General features: G+C 39.7%; 1 protein-coding gene across 1 annotated transcript in view; it reads right to left on the bottom strand.

Moving 5' to 3' along the window:
* Positions 1–17,861, bottom strand: part of Etl1 (SWI/SNF-related, matrix-associated actin-dependent regulator of chromatin, subfamily a, containing DEAD/H box 1) — a 308,851-nt gene extending 290,990 nt beyond the window's left edge. Inside the window, exon 1 of the mRNA XM_067139725.2 lies at positions 17,790–17,861. The gene's annotated coding sequence lies outside the window, so the exon portion shown is untranslated. The remainder of the gene's footprint in view (positions 1–17,789) is intronic.
* Between the last annotated feature and the right edge of the window lie 466 nt (positions 17,862–18,327).

Genomic DNA, 18,327 nt, shown 5'->3' with positions numbered 1-18,327 from the left:
TAACTGAGGTCAACATAGGTAACTACAAAAACGTCAGTAGGAATATAGCGATTAAAAGCAATGTTATATCATATAAAACACTCGATCAAATTAAAAACCGCATATTTTCTCACTTTTAACGAACAGTACTACAGTGCCGATCTAACAGTCCAAAGTTCCAGAGCTGGAATGACCAGGCCGCAGAGAGCCGTGAACACTCCTCTGCCATTATTTCGTTACATATGCACACTGCTCATTCCATTCAGTGCCTCAGAGTAGGGATTCAATAGTTCGAATGCCATGATGAACCAGTGTGTTAGGTACCAACGTTATCAGAAAATTTATGAACCACAGGAATGGCATGCTAAAGAAGAAAGTTATCTAACTCCCCAGCTACTTCTCGCCTATATTCAGGCAGGCTGTTAGGCCGGGCGCACATTGAGAAGCAGTTGGCCGCAGAGCACGTGAGCGCACATTGCCACGCAGGGTCTCGACGGTTTTCAGAAAGAATGTGTTTTATTTAGACTCTGTGATATTGGGGCATCCAGTATAAAGAGGCTATTTTTTCTTTTTCTTCAAGCATTGGTGATTTTTCTCGTTTTGATAGTCATCTTCACAATTTCCCTTGTGCTGATGACAACGTGGTTGTTCACCTAACACAATCGCAATAAAAACAACCACCTTCGCCAGTTTACAAGACTGAACAATATTTCTATGTTAGCGATGTTCGGCGTTCATATAGACTAAGCAAAAAAATCTAAATTCATGATTACTTTTTATATTTTTTACGACACATCGACACAGATAGATCGTATGGCAACGATGGAATAGGAAAGGGCTAGGAATGGGAAGGAAGCCACCGTGCCTTTAATGTACAGCCGCAGCATTTGCCTGATGTGAAAATGGGAAACCACGGAAAACCATCTTCAGGGTTGCCGACAAAGGGGTTCGAACCCACTATCTCCCGAATGTACGCTCATAGCAAGGTGATCCTAACCGCACGACCAACTTGCATGGTAAATTCATTAATAGGATCAGAAAGGGGGGGGGGGAGAGGGAGAAAATATGTATTTACAAATGTACTGCTAGATTTTCATCTAGTTGCCACAAGACACAATATACTAAAATCAATCAACATTGACAATCTGTTGTGAATGCGTTTGCATTTATATTTGACAAGACATGATAAATTATTTTCCGTACTTATTTCTTCACATAAATGTGATGGTTGATGACGGCGACGGAGCCGGCGATGATGCTCTCTATAATCAGCATTAGACCTTTGTGTTAAATACTCAACTTTGCGAGAACTTGTGCCACGGATTGTTTCATAGATATTAGAGGATTACATTTTAGGCCTTTCTCTAAACTACCTTGTAATCCAGCGTGAATAAAATGATTTATAGCCTAGACTGTAGTGCCTTATTCCCCGAATTTACATACCGATTTTCATTAAATTCTGTTCAGCCATTTTCTCACGATGCGTGTACATACATAAGTGCATACTGCATTGCGGTCCACATGATTCACATAGTACCTACAAAACACGGTGAGACCGAACGGCTGTGGTAATTTTCTCCTCCATTTCTTAACTAACTACGTGACACGTGCGCAGGAAACTGTGTTTCGAAGACTGCGCGTGGTAGACGGAAGTAGGTGCAAATCCGGTCTGCTCTGCTCTGTCACAGTCTAATATATACAGTCGCGAAGCTCTGATGATATTTTTCATCCGAGGAGACTACAGAGCTCTAAGCGGCGAGGTAGAGGCAGCTTGCTAGCAGACAACAGGGAACGAATTACCACTACAGTCTAAAATGGTTACAACTTCTGAACCATTCGTGCAAATAATGTCCTGACAAGGTTATTGCAATCCTTATGAAATAGTGGAGGAGGTCAAACAATTTATTTCGATGAGGAGTTCGAGGATAATGTCCAAATATTTATTTAATCTTAAGGAGCTACTTTTCTTCCCGCGGACTATAACATAAAATCGCTTTTAGAGAGAAAATGGTTGGAAATAGCTATATACCATCGAGGACTTTTTGTAGAGGTTTCTATGCTCTACAATTCGTACGCTTACACTTGGGGTCTATCGTTGACGGTTCACGCAGCGTAACCCAAGAAAGCAAGTGACCGACCGACCGACATCGAACCTGCCAAGTTGGTCTAAGAAGGCCAGCGTTCTACCATGGTAGGCCACTTGCTTTCTTGGCTTACGCTGCCTGAACCGTCAACGATAGACCCCAAGTGTAAGCGTATGAATTGTAGAGCATAAAAATCTCTACAAAAAAGTCCGGGATGGTATATGCCTATTTCGAACCGGTTGGTCTCTAGAAGCGATTTTATGTTATAGTCCGCGGTGAAAAAACATAACTCCTTAAAATTAAATAAATATTTCGATATTATCCTCGAACTCCTCATCGAAATAAATTGTTTGACCACCTCCACTATTTCATAAGGATTGCAATAACCTTGTCAGAACATTATTTGCATGAATGGTTCAGAAGTTATGACCATTTTAGACTGTAGTGTTAATTCGTTCCCTGTTGTCTGCTAGCAAGTTGCCTCTACCTCGCCGCTAGAGGTGCTAGTGTCGCTCCAGCTGTCAAATGGATGAACCTTCCTCTTATTAGAGCTTCGCGACTGTATATATTAGACTGTGGCTCTGTCCTGCACTGTCTGTCAACTTGCGGTGGTGCAATGATTTGTGTGAATTACAAGGAGATGCTAGGCACGAACAACATATGGACCTATCTCATCACATCAATACTGCAGTGGAACGAAGTACGAGTTTCGGATAACCTCACTCTATCAGATCCAATAGCTCAATCAAACGGGGTCCTACAGGGTGACCCACTGAGTTCTTTGCTGTTTATAGTTGCAACCGCAGATATCCTAAGAATTACCCAAAAAGAGGGAGTATTTTCTTGCGCGTATGCCGATGATATTGTAATTGGCTCAAGAGACATAACAAAACTGCAGGAAAATGTAAATGACGTTCAAAACTGGTGCTCCGAAAACAAGCTGTTCATAAACATCTCAAAAACAGACACCATGGTGTTCAGGATAGGAGGGAGAGTACCCGCCTCAGCAGAGACCTTCATTCGGGATAAAAAATTAAAAATAGTACCAGGATTCACATATTTAGGCATCACCCTGCAATCGAGCGCATATTGTTTCACAAAACATGTCACAGAAAAGGCAACTCAAGAAATGATGGCAATGCATGAAATAAAAGACATTAGATCACTCAGTCTGGAGACAGCAATGTTGCTATACAGAATAAAAATTCTTCCAATAATGACTTATGGCATTGAAATTATCTGGACATATTTAACAACGAGGAACTTATCAACCTTGGAAAAGGTGAAAGCGAACTATATAAAGAAGGTGATAGGTGTATCAAAAACGACATGATCTAGACTTGCAATCTCCCCGCAAGGGAATCATTTCTCATAGAAGATCTCAGGACAAGTATGCCACTACCGAACACCGGTGCATCAAAGAAACTGCTAGCAAATCTGACAGAGAAGAGAGAAGAAGTCCAACCAGACTTCTATGGCACAGGGCCAATGATAGATCGCTCGTGGACAAAAGCTAATTTTGAATTAAGACATGTCATTACAAGATTAGCAGTTCACGGTTTTCATCACCTACTCTGCAAATCAAAACACTTCCATGACCCAAGTATAGACTGTGAGTGCAAACTATGTGGAAAAACGTGTGAACAGTACCACATTGAATTCTGTATAAGAAGAACAATGTCTATAAGTGATTATGCAAATATGTAACCTATACTCTCTGTTATGGCTATTTGGCTGCATTAAATATATTATTAAATAAAATTAAAAAATCTGCTCTGCTGGACGCTGCGCTGCTTTAGCTGCTTCGCCTGCGTCCCAATCAATGTGCGCCCGGCCTTACACTCGGTACGACCGGGCGAGTTGGCCGAGTGCTTAGGGGCGCTTAGCTGTGAGCTTGCATCCGGGAGATAGTGGATTCGAACCCCACTGTCGGCAGCGCAGAAGATGGCATTCCGTTGTTTCCCTTTTTCACACCAGGCAAATGCTGGGACCGTACCTTAATTAAGGCCAAGGCCGCTTCCTTCACACTCCTAACCCTTTCCTATCCCATCGTCGCCATAAGACCTATTTGCGTCGGTGCGACGTAAAACAAACTTTAAAAAAACGGTATGCAGCAGTGATCCTATCTATCCGAGAAGAGAGGCAACAGGAGACACAAAGCCCATCACAACAAACAACGGTCAATATAATGTTATTGTTGATCAATGTTATGAGCTTTCTATATTGTAGGCCTTCACATTTAGTTTTCTTTCGAAGCTGTGATATTGGGGCGTCTTAAAAATATTTACAGCGTAGATTTTAGTTCATTATTCTCCGACTTTACATACCTATTTTCATTAAATTCTGTTTACCAATCTTCTTGTGACCCGGGCTGATATAGACTTAGTAACAAAAATCCAAATTCATGAATATCTATGTGATCATAGCCTACACGGTAACAATGTATAAGACATAAATGATCGGAAATTTAATACCATATAACTTTAGTTATGTAATATTTATCAATACGACCACTAAAAACATAAATATTTGAGAATTACATTTTTGGCCTTCCCCTAAACTACCATTTCACTCAGGATTAATAACATTATTTATGGCCTAGATTATAGCACCTTACTCTCCGACTCTGCATACCGATTTTCATTAAGATAGGACCACTAATGACAAATATTTGAGAATTAAATTACAGGCCTTCCCCTAAACTACCATTTTTCTCAGCGTGAATACAATTATTTATAGCCTAGGTTGTAGCGACGTATTCTCCAGCTTTGCCTACCGATTTTCATTAAGATACAACCACTAATAACAAATATTTGAGAATGAAATGTTAGGCCTTCCCCTAAGCTACCATTTCACTCAGCATGAATAAAATTATTTATAGCTTAGATTGTAGCGACTTATTTACCGACTTTTCATACCGATTTTCATTAAATTCTCTTCAGCCGTTTTCTTGTGATGCGTGTACATACATACATACAGACAGAAATTACAGAAAATTAAAAAATGCATTTTCTTGTTACTGTGGAGACGACTGATACAGAAATACCATATTTGTTAAATTGTGAGCAATGTACAGACAAAACTCTTATTTTATATATATAGATTTTCCTGATCAAGCTTTCATTCAACTGTAGGCTAGTTAAGCGTTGAATGTTCAGTTATTTTCAAATATTTTAGTTCATTTTACATTCGCTGTTATTAGTGTTAAATAAATGTGTGACAATTCATAAAAACACTTTACTTTATTAAACCAGTATCTGTAGTTATATACCTTATTATTATTATTATTATTATTATTATTATTATTATTATTATTATTATTAGGTGGAGAAATGAAGCTTGTAGTTTTATGTGACCGATAATCTCAGTATCATAAGCCACGGAACCTCATTTTTTACGCGAAATCCGAACCACCGGACGTGACTTTCACCTCGAAAATCACACATGCATTAATCGGGACTCGAACCCAGTCCGTCTTGATGGTTCCACGCAGCTTGACCGCTGCGCCATCACGCCCCTTCTTTACTATTACTTACTGCGATATTAAATATACATTTTATCATTCAGTGATCGTATTTGATGCGGGGTTTACGATTTATTAGCCCCTCATGTCATTCCATATCGCCATAGCACCGATTCGCGTGTGTAATCCCGCAACGGCAAGCGCAGGAAGTCTTCACTTCCAAATCAAGAACTTCTTAAATTTTATCAATCTGGGTTATATCAGTTGGCCATCTCCTCGAGCAAGAGATTTTATCTCCGTAAAGGACAGTTCTGGACAAACTATATTACGGAGACATTACGCAACTTACACATTTGGTTTTTTTTCGCAAAATGTATCTTTGTCCTTCTTGGAAACAATACCTTGACATTACCAATAAGTTACCACAATTCGCAGAATTTAGAAAAACCGTAAAAGTTAAAAGTCCGTACCACGTAAACACCGATCGCTACGTTTAAAATTTTATAAAATCGCATACATCAGGTTTACTACAATGAAATTTGTGGAGGTTGTTAGGTATCATCCAGACGTTATTATGCATACATTTCAATTTGTTTAGATGGTAAGTTTCATATATATGTTAAAGGGAAATGTACAAATGTAAACACGCGACGCCTGGAATTGGCCTTTTGACAAGGCAAAAGAATGAGAGAAACAATACTTGCATTAACCCTCGAAGTGGCGGTCATTTATCCTGTAGTGGCAGCGATATTTTCCGGTGTTGCAGACTCTTAGTATAAATTGTGTTAAAAGTTGTTAACATATTATACATACATAAACAACACACCCTTTTATCCTCAGAAGTACAAGGAATAAGATGATGATACTAAAGCTGGTATTTATCATCCAAAAATATATTGAATTTGTTTATATTATTTATTTTTGCAAAAGTTTTGCTAAATATAATATGTTTACATTTAGGTATTTTTTAAAAGATGACATAGAAAAGGAGCACCAGTTCATAGTGGATAGTTGCATACCGGTGTATAGTTTATAATACTGTCCTTAACTGGAAAAAATATACAAAAATGTATGCAAAAATTGTATGCTACCACTTGTACATTTCACTCAGAGTCCCTTGGGTGGGCCTTTCTTTTTACTCCACGATTGTCAGGCCGCCAGAAGTGCACTAGTTTATGAAAACACCCCTGGTGAACACCATAACATCCTGGACATCAGAATGTAGACTACTTCTTCTTTTCTTGTAAGCCCACAGCACATAGGCGATTGTTATTCTGTGGCAAGTTTTCGAGAGCATGGGAGGGGCCTCCTGCATGACTTGTTGGCCTCACAACTGGAATAGGGAACCGTTCATTTAGCAACTATACTGACAATGAAGGCTTGTCTTGCTAAAGGTTTATCCGTGTTCTTTTTGTACAGGATGTATGCAACAAATATTTTCATATCTGCAAGATTTGAGAAAATTTGCTGCCAGTACCTTCTGGTCAGTCTGGAACAAGTGGCATGGTAAATGCACTTATCTTTATTATCTACAGCTCCCATGAAGTTATTGTACTTATGAATCTGTAGTGGTTTCAACCCTTCATTTCCCTTTCAACTCCTTACAACATTGTCCTCAGCGTGACATCCAGTTGTGAGACAATAAACTGGTTTCCGTGTTTTCTTCTCTTTATAAGCAACCAGTAGAATGTCACCTTGCATAAAGTAAATGGTTTGCCTAGGTTCAAGTTATGTACCCGAAACAATCTGAGACATCCCTTTGAAGATGTATTCACTGTTCCCGTGAGGACATGATTCAATATTGCTGACATGAGTGCATATCAGACGGAAAACTGGCGACTAAAAATAGCTGGCTCAGCTGAGACATCCGTGTGGCCGGCCGCTGAGTATGTAGCAGCTAGCACAAGACAGCGGGATTTTGACGCTAATCTGGCAACGATTTACACTAGATCAGTGCAATATGCTATTATACAAACTATTTCATGATTATGACCGAATATTTTTCCTTTGACTGATTCGTAATTAGCACATTTCGATAAATAATAATTCGATTACCGATATAAAATAAAGAGCACGACAAAACGCCTGATATCAGGCGTTGCCACTGGGCAAATACATAAAATGCCTGATATCTATGAAGAATATAGGAATTGACTGGCTCATTTGGAAAATTTACAAGAACCAGTATACAAATGTAGTGGTGAATGGATGTACAAGAATGGCAAGAATTAAGAAAGGAGTGAGGCAGGGTTGTCCACTCTCACCATACCTTTTCAACTTGTTTATTGAAGAAGCAATATGTGTTTTAAAGGAAAGGACTACAGGAATGAAGATAAATGGGAAAAGAATCCACAGTATTAGATTTGCTGATGCCATTTCCATAGTAGCAGACTCTGAGAAGGAATTAAATAGAATGTTGACTGTTCTGTGTGATACACTGAAACATTACAAACTTAAAATCAATAGTAAGAAAACCAAAATTTTAGTTGTGAGCAAAGATGGCAGGGAAGTTAATATAAAGATAAGAATAGGAAATTTCAAAACAGAACAAGTGCAACATTTCTGTTACTTAGAAAGCATTATAACTGAAGACTACAGATACACCAAGGAAATTGAAAGAAGAATAATTCTTGCTAAACAGGCCTTTCAAAATAGAAGAAGTATTTTAACAAATACCGATACAGTAATTTTTCTCATCAACAACTGAAGTGTAGGCCCTATATATTATGCAATGATTCACCCACATCTAACATAGGCTACACAAGCTTTATTTGGGGAAGATGTAGGAAAGATTACATTAATAATTTGGAAATCCTACAAAAAAGAGCCATCAAAATCATGTATGGATTCCCCTTCCTCAAACCGTCACATGAAGCTTTTTCAGAGTCAAATATTCTGCCATTCCATAAACAAATTGCATTTTCATCAGCAGTCTTTTTGTATAAGCTAGACAGGAAATTAACCCATTCTACTGTTAACTTCTCCCATTTTAGTGAAATTCATGGATATGAAACTAGAGGATCATTAAGGATATATCCCTCTCACTCTAATTCAGTAAAGTATGGAGTGAATCATCCATGTTTAGGGAATATAATGTGTTGCCTTCTGTTATAAAGAACTCTAAATCGGTTATATGTTTTAAGAAAAAAACTGAAGGAATATTACTCTTTTACAGATATCTTAATATAATCTCTATATAACTTGCTTTAATTAATACAATAATATATATATTGTCCATATTTAATATATTACAGCCATGCAATATCTGAATATACTTCTGAAAAACTTTTTTTTATTTTCTTTTTTGCTACGGGCTTTACGTCGCACCGACACAGATAGGTCTTATGGCGACGATGGGATAGGAAAGGCCTAGGAGTTGGAAGGAAGCGGCCGTGGCCTTAATTAAGGTACAGCCCCAGCATTTGCCTGGTGTGAAAATGGGAAACCACGGAAAACCATCTTCAGGGCTGCCGATAGTGGGATTCGAATCTACTATCTCCCGGATGCATGCTCACAGCCGCGCACCTCTACATCTGATAACATTTTCACCACCAGGATTAAAGTTGCAGACTTGGAAATAATAAACATTTACAAACCACCATCTCAACCTTGGTGTAATGAAGCCATCAAGAATGTAAATCATCCGGCAGTCATTATGGCAGATTTCAACAGTAGGAGTACTTCCTGGGGGTATGGAGATACTAATTCAGATGGTCTTGGTGTGTTAGAATGGTCTGAAACAGAAGATGTTTTCCTTGTGTACGATGCAAAAGAGAGAGGCTCCTTTCACTCAGGAAGATGGAAGAAGGACACCAACCCAGACCTCTGTTTTGTTTCAAGGGACAAGCACAGAAGACCTTTACAATGCAGCAGGAAAGTACTGAACAATTTTCCCCGAAGTCAGCATAGACCAATTCTTCTAAAAATTGGCATTGAAGTCCCAATAATAAGATCAACACCTGTACCTCGCTGGAATTTTGAAAGAGCAAACTGGGAAGCGTTTACTAAAGAGTTGGATCACAATATTCAGTGGATTCCACCTAAACTGGACAACTATAAGTGATTTGTTAGTTTAACATGCTCCATAGCAAAGAAACACATTCCCAGAGGATTTAGAAAATAATATATCCCCGGATGGAATAGAAGATGTGATGAGCTGTACAAAGAATACCAAATCAGCAACAGAACAGAAGTCGCTGATGAACTATTGCAAAGCCTAGATTCTGCCAGAAAAGATAAATGGAACTCAATGACAGCAAGCATGAATTTCCAACACTCAAGCAGAAAAGCATGGACCCTTCTTAGAAAACTTGGTAGTTGTACTCCCAAATATATTAATAAGAGCTCAGAGGTATCTCCAGTAGATGTAGCTAAAAGAATCATCAAACTGTCCAAAATACCAGAAAACGTCAATACAGATGAATCAAAAAAAAACTCAAGAAAGAGCTAAAAACTAGGCTATCCTCGACTGAATCAACCCCCCAGTTCTCAGGGGAATTCACAACTGCAGAAATCTCAACAGCTCTAAAAGAAATAAAAACAGGCAAAGCAGCAGGAGTGGATGGGACATATCCAGAATTCCTGAAACATTGTGGACCTAGAACCCTACACTGGTTACTTATGTTCTTTAATGACATCTTAAGAAGTGGTAGGCTTCCATCTTTGCTTAAGAGAACTAAAATAGTTGCCATTCTAAAGCCCGGAAAAAGTGGAGATAGTCCTGAAGATTATAGACCAATAGCACTCTTAAGTATTTGCTACAAGTTAATGGAGAGAATGATTTACAACAGAATCTCAACCATAGCCTTCCAATGCATACCAACTGAACAAGAAGGATTCCAACCTAACCGAAGCTGCTGTGACCAGGTCTTGGCACTCACCAGCCACATTGAGAACAGATTTCAAGACAAGAAGAAGACAATCGCTGTTTTTGTGGACTTGACATCAGCTTATGACACCGTATGGCGACAAGGGATGATTTTGAAATTCTTGAAGATCATTTCCTGTAAGAACCTCGCAACACTGCTGAACAACATGCTATGCAATAGAGCGTTCGAAATACATTTAAACGGCAATAAGAGTAAGTTCTATATACTAAACGATGGTTTACCCCAGGGATCAGTTCTTGCTCCTCTACTATTCAGCATCTATACTGCAGATCTTCCAGAAACTACTTCCAGGAAATTCATATATGCAGATGACATAGCTCTGGCTGCCCAATCGAGTGACTTCAAAACAGCAGAAATTACACTCACAAAGGATCTCCATAACCTGAACAAATATTTCAGTACTTGGCGACTCAAACCTAACTTGAACAAAACTGAAGTAAGCTGCTTCCACCTAGACAACCAAAAAGCCAACGATGTACCTCAAGTCGAACTCAAAGGCCAAAAACTTAAGTATAACCCATATTCAAAGTATCTGGGCGTCACAATGGATCGGACACTTTCATATAAGCAACATCTCTCTAACACTGCAGCCAAGATAAAAACAAGGAACAACATATTACACAATTCCAGTGGAACAGGATGGGGAGCAAACGCGACAGTACTACAAACATCAGCTCTTGCCTAGAACTATCCAGTTGCAAAATATTGCTGCCCTGTGTGGCTTAACAGTGTATATACTTCAAAAGTTGATACACAACTGAATGATACCATGAGGACAATATCAGGCACCATCAAATCGACACCCCTAAAATGGTTACCCGTTTTATCCAACATCCATCCCCCTCATATACAAAGAGAACTGGCTCTAGTAAGAGAATGGCAGAAATGTCGCAGTAACCCTCAACTGCCCCTACATCAGGACTGCAACCCTCAGAAACTGAAGAGATTAAAGTCCAGAAACCCATCATGGAAGTTAGGCGAGAAGCTCCTGGAAACACATTTTGATGCTGATGAGATCTGGCGCGAAGAATGGACCTCTTCAAATCCTGACCACCTGGGTTTAATCCACCATCCTTGTAGAGCTCCTCCTGGTTTCAACTTACCGAGAAGGGAATGGACATCCCTAAACAGAATCAGAACAAACCATGGAAGGTGTAAATTCTGCATTCACAAGTGGGGAAAATCTGAAGACCCATTCTGCGACTGTGATAATGTGCCTCAGACCATCCAGCACGATGTTATGGACTGCCCAAAAAGAAGATTCAATGGATCCATTAAAGAATTACATAGTGCCTCTACAGAAGCAGTGGACTGGCTGAAAAGTCTGGACATTAAGTTTTGAACGCTGACTTGTAAATCACATACTTATTTAAGAAATATGTACTTACATGTACTTATAATGTATCCTTGTTTTTGCCATACGAAATAATAATAACCTCTACACGCACGGCCAACTCGCCCGGTCTTCTGAAAAACTAAGATCCTACATACATACATACATTATCATTATAGACTGTTATGCCTTTCAGCGTTCAGTATGCAAGCCTCTGAGAATTTACTAAACGTCGCCACAATCCTCGATTTGCAACTAGTGTTGTGGCCTCATTTAGTTCTATACCTCTTATCTTTAAATCGTTAGAAACCGAGTCTAACCATTGTCGTCTTGGTCTCCCTCTACTTCTCTTACCCACCATAACAGAGTCCATTATTCTCCTAGGTAACTTATCCTCCTCCATTCGCCTCACATAACCCCATCACCGAAGTCGGTTTATGCATACAGCTTCATCCATCGAGTTCATTCCTAAATTAGCCTTTATCTCCTCATTCCGAGTACCCTCCTGCCATTGTTCCCACCTGTTTGTACCAACAATCATTCTTGCTACTTTCATGTCTGTTACTTCTAACTTATGAATAAGATATCCTGAGTCCACCCAGCTTTCGCTCCCGTAAAGCAAAGTTGGTCTGAAAACAGACCGATGTAAAGATAGTTTCGCCTGGGAGCTGTCTTCCTTCTTACAGAATACTGCCAATCGCAACTGCGAGCTCACTGCATTAGCTTTACTACACCTTGATTCAATCTCACTTACTATATTACCATCCTGGGAGAACACACAACCTAAATACTTGAAATTATCGACCTGTTCTAGCTTTGTATCACCAATCTGACATTCAATTCTGTTGAATTTCTTACCTACTGACATCAATTTAGTCTTCGAGAGGCTAATTTTCATACCATACTCATTGCACCTATTTTCAAGTTCCAAGATATTAGACTGCAGGCTTTCGGCACCGTCTGCCATTAAGACCAAGTCGTCAGCATAGGCCAAACTGCTTACTACATTTCCACCTAACTGAACCCCTCCCTGCCATTTTATACCTTTCAGCAGATGATCCATATAAACTACAAATAGCAAAGGTGAAAGATTACAGACTTGTCTAACTCCTGTAAGTACCCTGAAAAAAGAACTCATTCTACCATTAATTCTCACTGAAGCCCAATTGTCAACATAAATGCCTTTGAATGATTTTAATAATCTACCTTTAATTCCACACTCCCCCAGTACGGCGAACATCTTTTTCCTCGGTACCCTGTCATATGCTTTCTCTAGATCCACGAAACATAAACACAACTGCCTATTCCTCTCATAGCATTTTTCAATTACCTGGCGCATACTGAAAATCTGATCCTGACAGCCTCTCTGTGGTCTGAAACCACACTGGTTTTCATCCAACTTTCTCTCAATGACTGATCGCACCCTCCCTTCCAAGATGCCAGTGAATACTTTGCCTGGTATACTAATCAATGAGATACCTTGATAGTTGTTGCAATCCTTCCTGTTCCCTTGCTTATAGATAGGTGCAATTACTGCTTTTGTCCAATCTGAAGGTACCTTACCAACACTCCACGCTAATTTTACTACTCTATGAAGCCATTTCATCCCTGCCTTCCCACTATACTTCACCATTTCAGGAATTTCATCTATTCCTGCTGCCTTATGACAATGGAGTTTATTTACTATCCTTTCCACTTCCTCAAGCATAATTTCACCAAAATCATTTTCCTCCTCCCCATGAGCTTGGCTGTTTGCAACACCCCCATGATGATTTCCTTTTACATTGAGAAGATGTTCAAAATATTCCCTCCACCTCTCCAGTGATTCCCTGGGATCTATTATGAGTTCACCTGAATTATTCAAAACACTGTTCATTTCCTTTTTCCCTCCCTTCCTAAGATTCTTTATTACTGTCCAGAAAGGTTTCCCTGCTGCTTGACCTAGCCTTTCCAGGTTATTACCAAAATCTTCCCATGACTTCTTTTTGGATTCAACAACTATTTGTTTCGCTCTGTTTCTTTCATCTACGTACCAATCCCTGTTTGCCTTGGCCCTTGTTTGGAGCCATTTCTGATAAGCCTTCTTTTTACGTTTACAGGCTGCTCTCACTTCATCATTCCACCAAGATGTTCGCCTTTTCCCATCTTCACACACAGTTGTTCCTAGGCATTCCCTTGCTGTTTCTATTACAGCATCCCTGCATGCCGCCTATCACTTTCTATATCCTGAACCTGCTTACTGTCTACTGTTCGAAACTTCTCACTAATCATATCCATGTACTTCTGTCTAATTTCCTCATCCTGGAGATTTTCTACCCTTATTCGTTTGCAGACAGATTTCACTTTCTCTACCCTAGGCCTAGAGATACTTAGTTCAGTACAGATCAGATAGTGGTCTGCATCATCGAAAAATCCGCAAAAAGCTCATACATTCCTAACAGATTTCCTGAATTCAAAGTCTGTTAAGATATAGTCTATTATGGATCTGGTACCCCTAGCCTCCCAGGTGTAGCGGTGAATAGCCTTATGCTTGAAGAATGTATTCGTAACAGCTAAACCCATACTAGCACAGAAGTCCAGCAAACGCTTCCCATTCCCATTAGCTTCCATATCTTCCCCACATTTACCAATCACCCTTTCGTATCCTTCAGTTCTATTCCCAACTCTCGCATTGAAATCACCCATTAGCACTATTCTATCCCTGCTGTTGACCCTGATCACGATGTCACTCAATGCTTCATAAAACTTGTCAACTTCATCCTCACCTGCACCCTCACATGGTGAATACACGGACACAATTCTTGTCCTAATTCCTCCAACTGACAAATCTACCCACATCATTCGCTCATTTACGTGCCTAACAGAAACTATGTTGCGTGCAATGGTATTCCTGATAAAGAGCCCTACCCCAGACTCTGCCCTTCCCTTTCTAACACCTGTCCAGTACACTTTATAATCTCCTATCTCTACCTTGTTATCTCCCCTTACCCGAATATCACTTACTCCTAGCACATCCAGATGCATCCTCTTTGCTGACTCAGCTAGTTCTACCTTCTTTCTTCCATAAGCCCCATTAATATTGATAGCTCCCCATTGAATTCCATTTCGTTCGCCAAGTTGTTTCCAAGGAGTCCCTCGCCTGTCAAATGGGAGTGGGACTCAATTACTCCCATAGGTCCGAGGCTTGCTGAAAGTGTTCTGAGCTCGGTAAATTCATGAAGCAGGATGCTGCACATAGTCCATGTGAGGATCTCTCCACTAACGGATTATGGACCACCGGTGAATTGTATAGTCCTAGCCACCTGAGCACAAGGAGGGCCACGACTCAGAATATGTCCAAGATGCCCACTCCCACTCCATAGCAACTGGTATCCCGACTCTCAGGACCACTTACTAGGCCACTCAGCCGTTGCCCATGGTTCACGAACTAGGACGTGACTGCAGTAACCCACAAACATGAACCATAACTATGATCCTAACATGTAAAAAAAAGCAATGTCTTAGTTATCCAAAAATGTACTTGTCACTTTACAGATTTCCTGAATACAAAGTCTGTTAAGATATAGTCTATTATGGATCTGGTACCCCTAGCCGATGTTTTAAAGGAAATCAATGAATAACGGAGACTGATAAAGGATATGGAAAGAAGGAAGATAAAACTTGTATGTCATATCCTGAGACATAATAACTTCTAAGTAAACATCTTTGAAAGAAAAATACCAGGAAAGAAAGGAAGAGGAAGACATACTTCGAGAATGGGAGAAACTTGATGGGATGTGAAAACTACAAGGAAGTGAAGAGAACTGCAGGACTGAGAGGAGAATAGTTGCAGCGACAAAGCTTAGCCTTTAGTGTGTGATGATATAATATAGTGGGTCTCTACCATTCTTTACCACATTTAATGATACATATCTGTTTTCACACTCCGAGAACTGCTTTAAAGTCACCTTATTTGGTTTTATGTTTTTATTTACTTTTTCCACTGATTATACTCTCTCATGCCGTCTTATCAACCACATGGTACTGCCTAATATTCCTAAATTTACAACCTTCCTTATATCAAGCTTATTTTTAACTACAACTAAAACAGCTCTATGATCAAACATCTATTGCTTCAATTTCTCTAGAGGGCTAATCTAGTTTTATCAGCACCACATCTATACTTTGTCCCATGAGAGAGGGAGTCTGGCATACAAGCAGCAAAAGCAGTTACTAGGAGCGCTGCGGTGCCACAGTTACCATCACCTGCAATATGCATCCTTTAATACAGGTTGAATGTATATCTAATGCAATTCAAACAACAAAAATAATTTTTGGAAAAGAAACATGCACAGCAATAATAGTAACACAGTACTACTACAAATTATACGTAATCATAAAAACGACAGAGCAAGTCAAGCCATGAGGTGATAGCATCCACAAAACGTGGCATAGCTGGAATCTTTGCCATAGAAACAGATCATTTCTGAGCAGCATTAATTCAAGTTTTCCTTGCTGCTGGTGCTAAACAGCAGATTGCAAGTCTCCTGGGTCCTAGTACACATTAGACTTCACTCTAGTTGGTTCCATTACATTCTGATTCAGCTATCCTTCCCAGATTAACTTCTTATTTATTATTTATTTAGTTCTTTTTCCGGGTTGAACCGTGTCGTTGTTTACTGTACATTCCGTACAGTTTGCCGATGTTTCGAATACATTGTAGTATTCTTTGTCAAGGAGACTGAAATACCTCTACTCGATCCGAGGTAATCAGTCTCCCAGGCAGTGATCGCACTACGAGAGTGGTTCCTGACCTTGGCCTTATATATCCCACCCTTTCTGGGTGACGTAAGCCCCCTGGCTGTTTCATGAGATCAAGACATATAGACCTCAACATAAACACGCAGGACGAACCTCTAATTACTTAACAGCGCGGGCAAATTCCACTACCTGGCTGCGACACATACTTTCTAGAATTCTCTCGTAGTATGACTCCTACCTGGGCGACTGATTACCTCGGATTGAGTAGGGGTATTTCAGCCGCCTTGACAGAGAATACTGCAATGTATTCAAAATGTCGGCAAACTGTACAGAATGTACAGAAAACAACAACACGGTTCAACCCAGTAAAAGAACTAAATAATTCTACACACCGTGGAAGCTTCACTTCTAAGTTATTTACTATTTATTGGTCATAATTCGTGTCATTCCCATTACCTTTCCGGTTAACACTTCGTAAATATATATCACTCACTACAATCATGTTCCTTTCTGTGTCATTCCCCGCACAGCTGATTGGTCGTCCCTCAAAAGTAATGTTCTAAATCTCTGTGGATAAACAAACTGTACAGGGATGGCCATTAAAGGATTTTACAGTCTACTCTAATTTATACATGTATTTAAATGGACATATTCAAGTAGAACAGCTGACACAATTTCACAGAAGGCAGCTAATCAGTGGTGTAATAGACTAAAGGCAGCTTCAACATGCCTACAGTTCAATTTACTTTACCGATGGTCAGTTTACTCTCCTAAAATATGCATAACCAAAATATAATTAAATCTGGAATTAATGCTGATTAAGTTATTTTGTTTCATGAATCCTTAAACCGGTAATAAAAGGACGACGATTTTAGGGGTTGAGAAATTTATGTAGGCCTAAGTTTACCTTCATCAACATAACTACTTGGTAAACGGGAACTATATCACAAACCTTAATCAATGTAATCTCACACCAGGAGAGGAAAACAACTACTCAAATTGCTTAGGGATTTGTCAATTTACCATGCCATGCCCACAATTTCTCCAACGAGGCATAATCCACAAATCGGTAATTATTATTATGAAGCTTGAATGAAAATATTTCCTAACAACCAGTTCTAAATGGAACCAAACCAACAGATACCTCAAAAATGCAATACTTAACCTCTGTCCAAGTCCATTCAGAGAAACACAAAACAAGAATCACATTGACTGTTGTACATGGAAATCGGGATACTTCAGAAATGAACGAATATCCTGTAACATGTTATTGAAAAGTCACAGGATATTGTATAACTAACCTGTCGGAATTAATACTCAGAGATAAGAACAAACACACAACAACATTTAAAAGTCCACCAGCAGCAACACTACCGCGCTACATAACAACTATAATGTCAGATTTTTTTTTACCAGTGCTACCAATGTCACAGATTCTTAATATTGCCAAAGAGAATGTAGTGCTCAGAGAAGTTGAGCGAGCGCGCTGTATGACAAAAGCTGGAGTGTTTTCTTCTTCTACTTCTCTTTTTGATCGTTATTATAACATTATGACTGCCTACCTAATAGCTGGTGTGTCCACCTTTGGCACGGATAACAGCAGCGACGCGTCTTGGCATGGAAGCGATGGGACAGAACCAAAAAACCAAAAGCCGTGGCAAAAGAGCCCCGAAGGGCCATGGCCTACCAAGCGACCGCTGCTCAGCCCGAAGGCCTGCAGATTACGAGGTGTCGTGTGGTCAACACGAATGATCCTCTCGGCCGTTGTTCTTGGCTTTCTAGACCGCGGCCGCCATATGACCGACAGATAGCTCCTCAATTGTAATCACGTAGGTTGAG

This window comes from Anabrus simplex, chromosome 2 (genome assembly GCF_040414725.1).
Source record: "Anabrus simplex isolate iqAnaSimp1 chromosome 2, ASM4041472v1, whole genome shotgun sequence".
NCBI lineage: Eukaryota > Metazoa > Arthropoda > Insecta > Orthoptera > Tettigoniidae > Anabrus > Anabrus simplex.
This window is presented reverse-complemented; position numbering and strand designations above follow the sequence as displayed.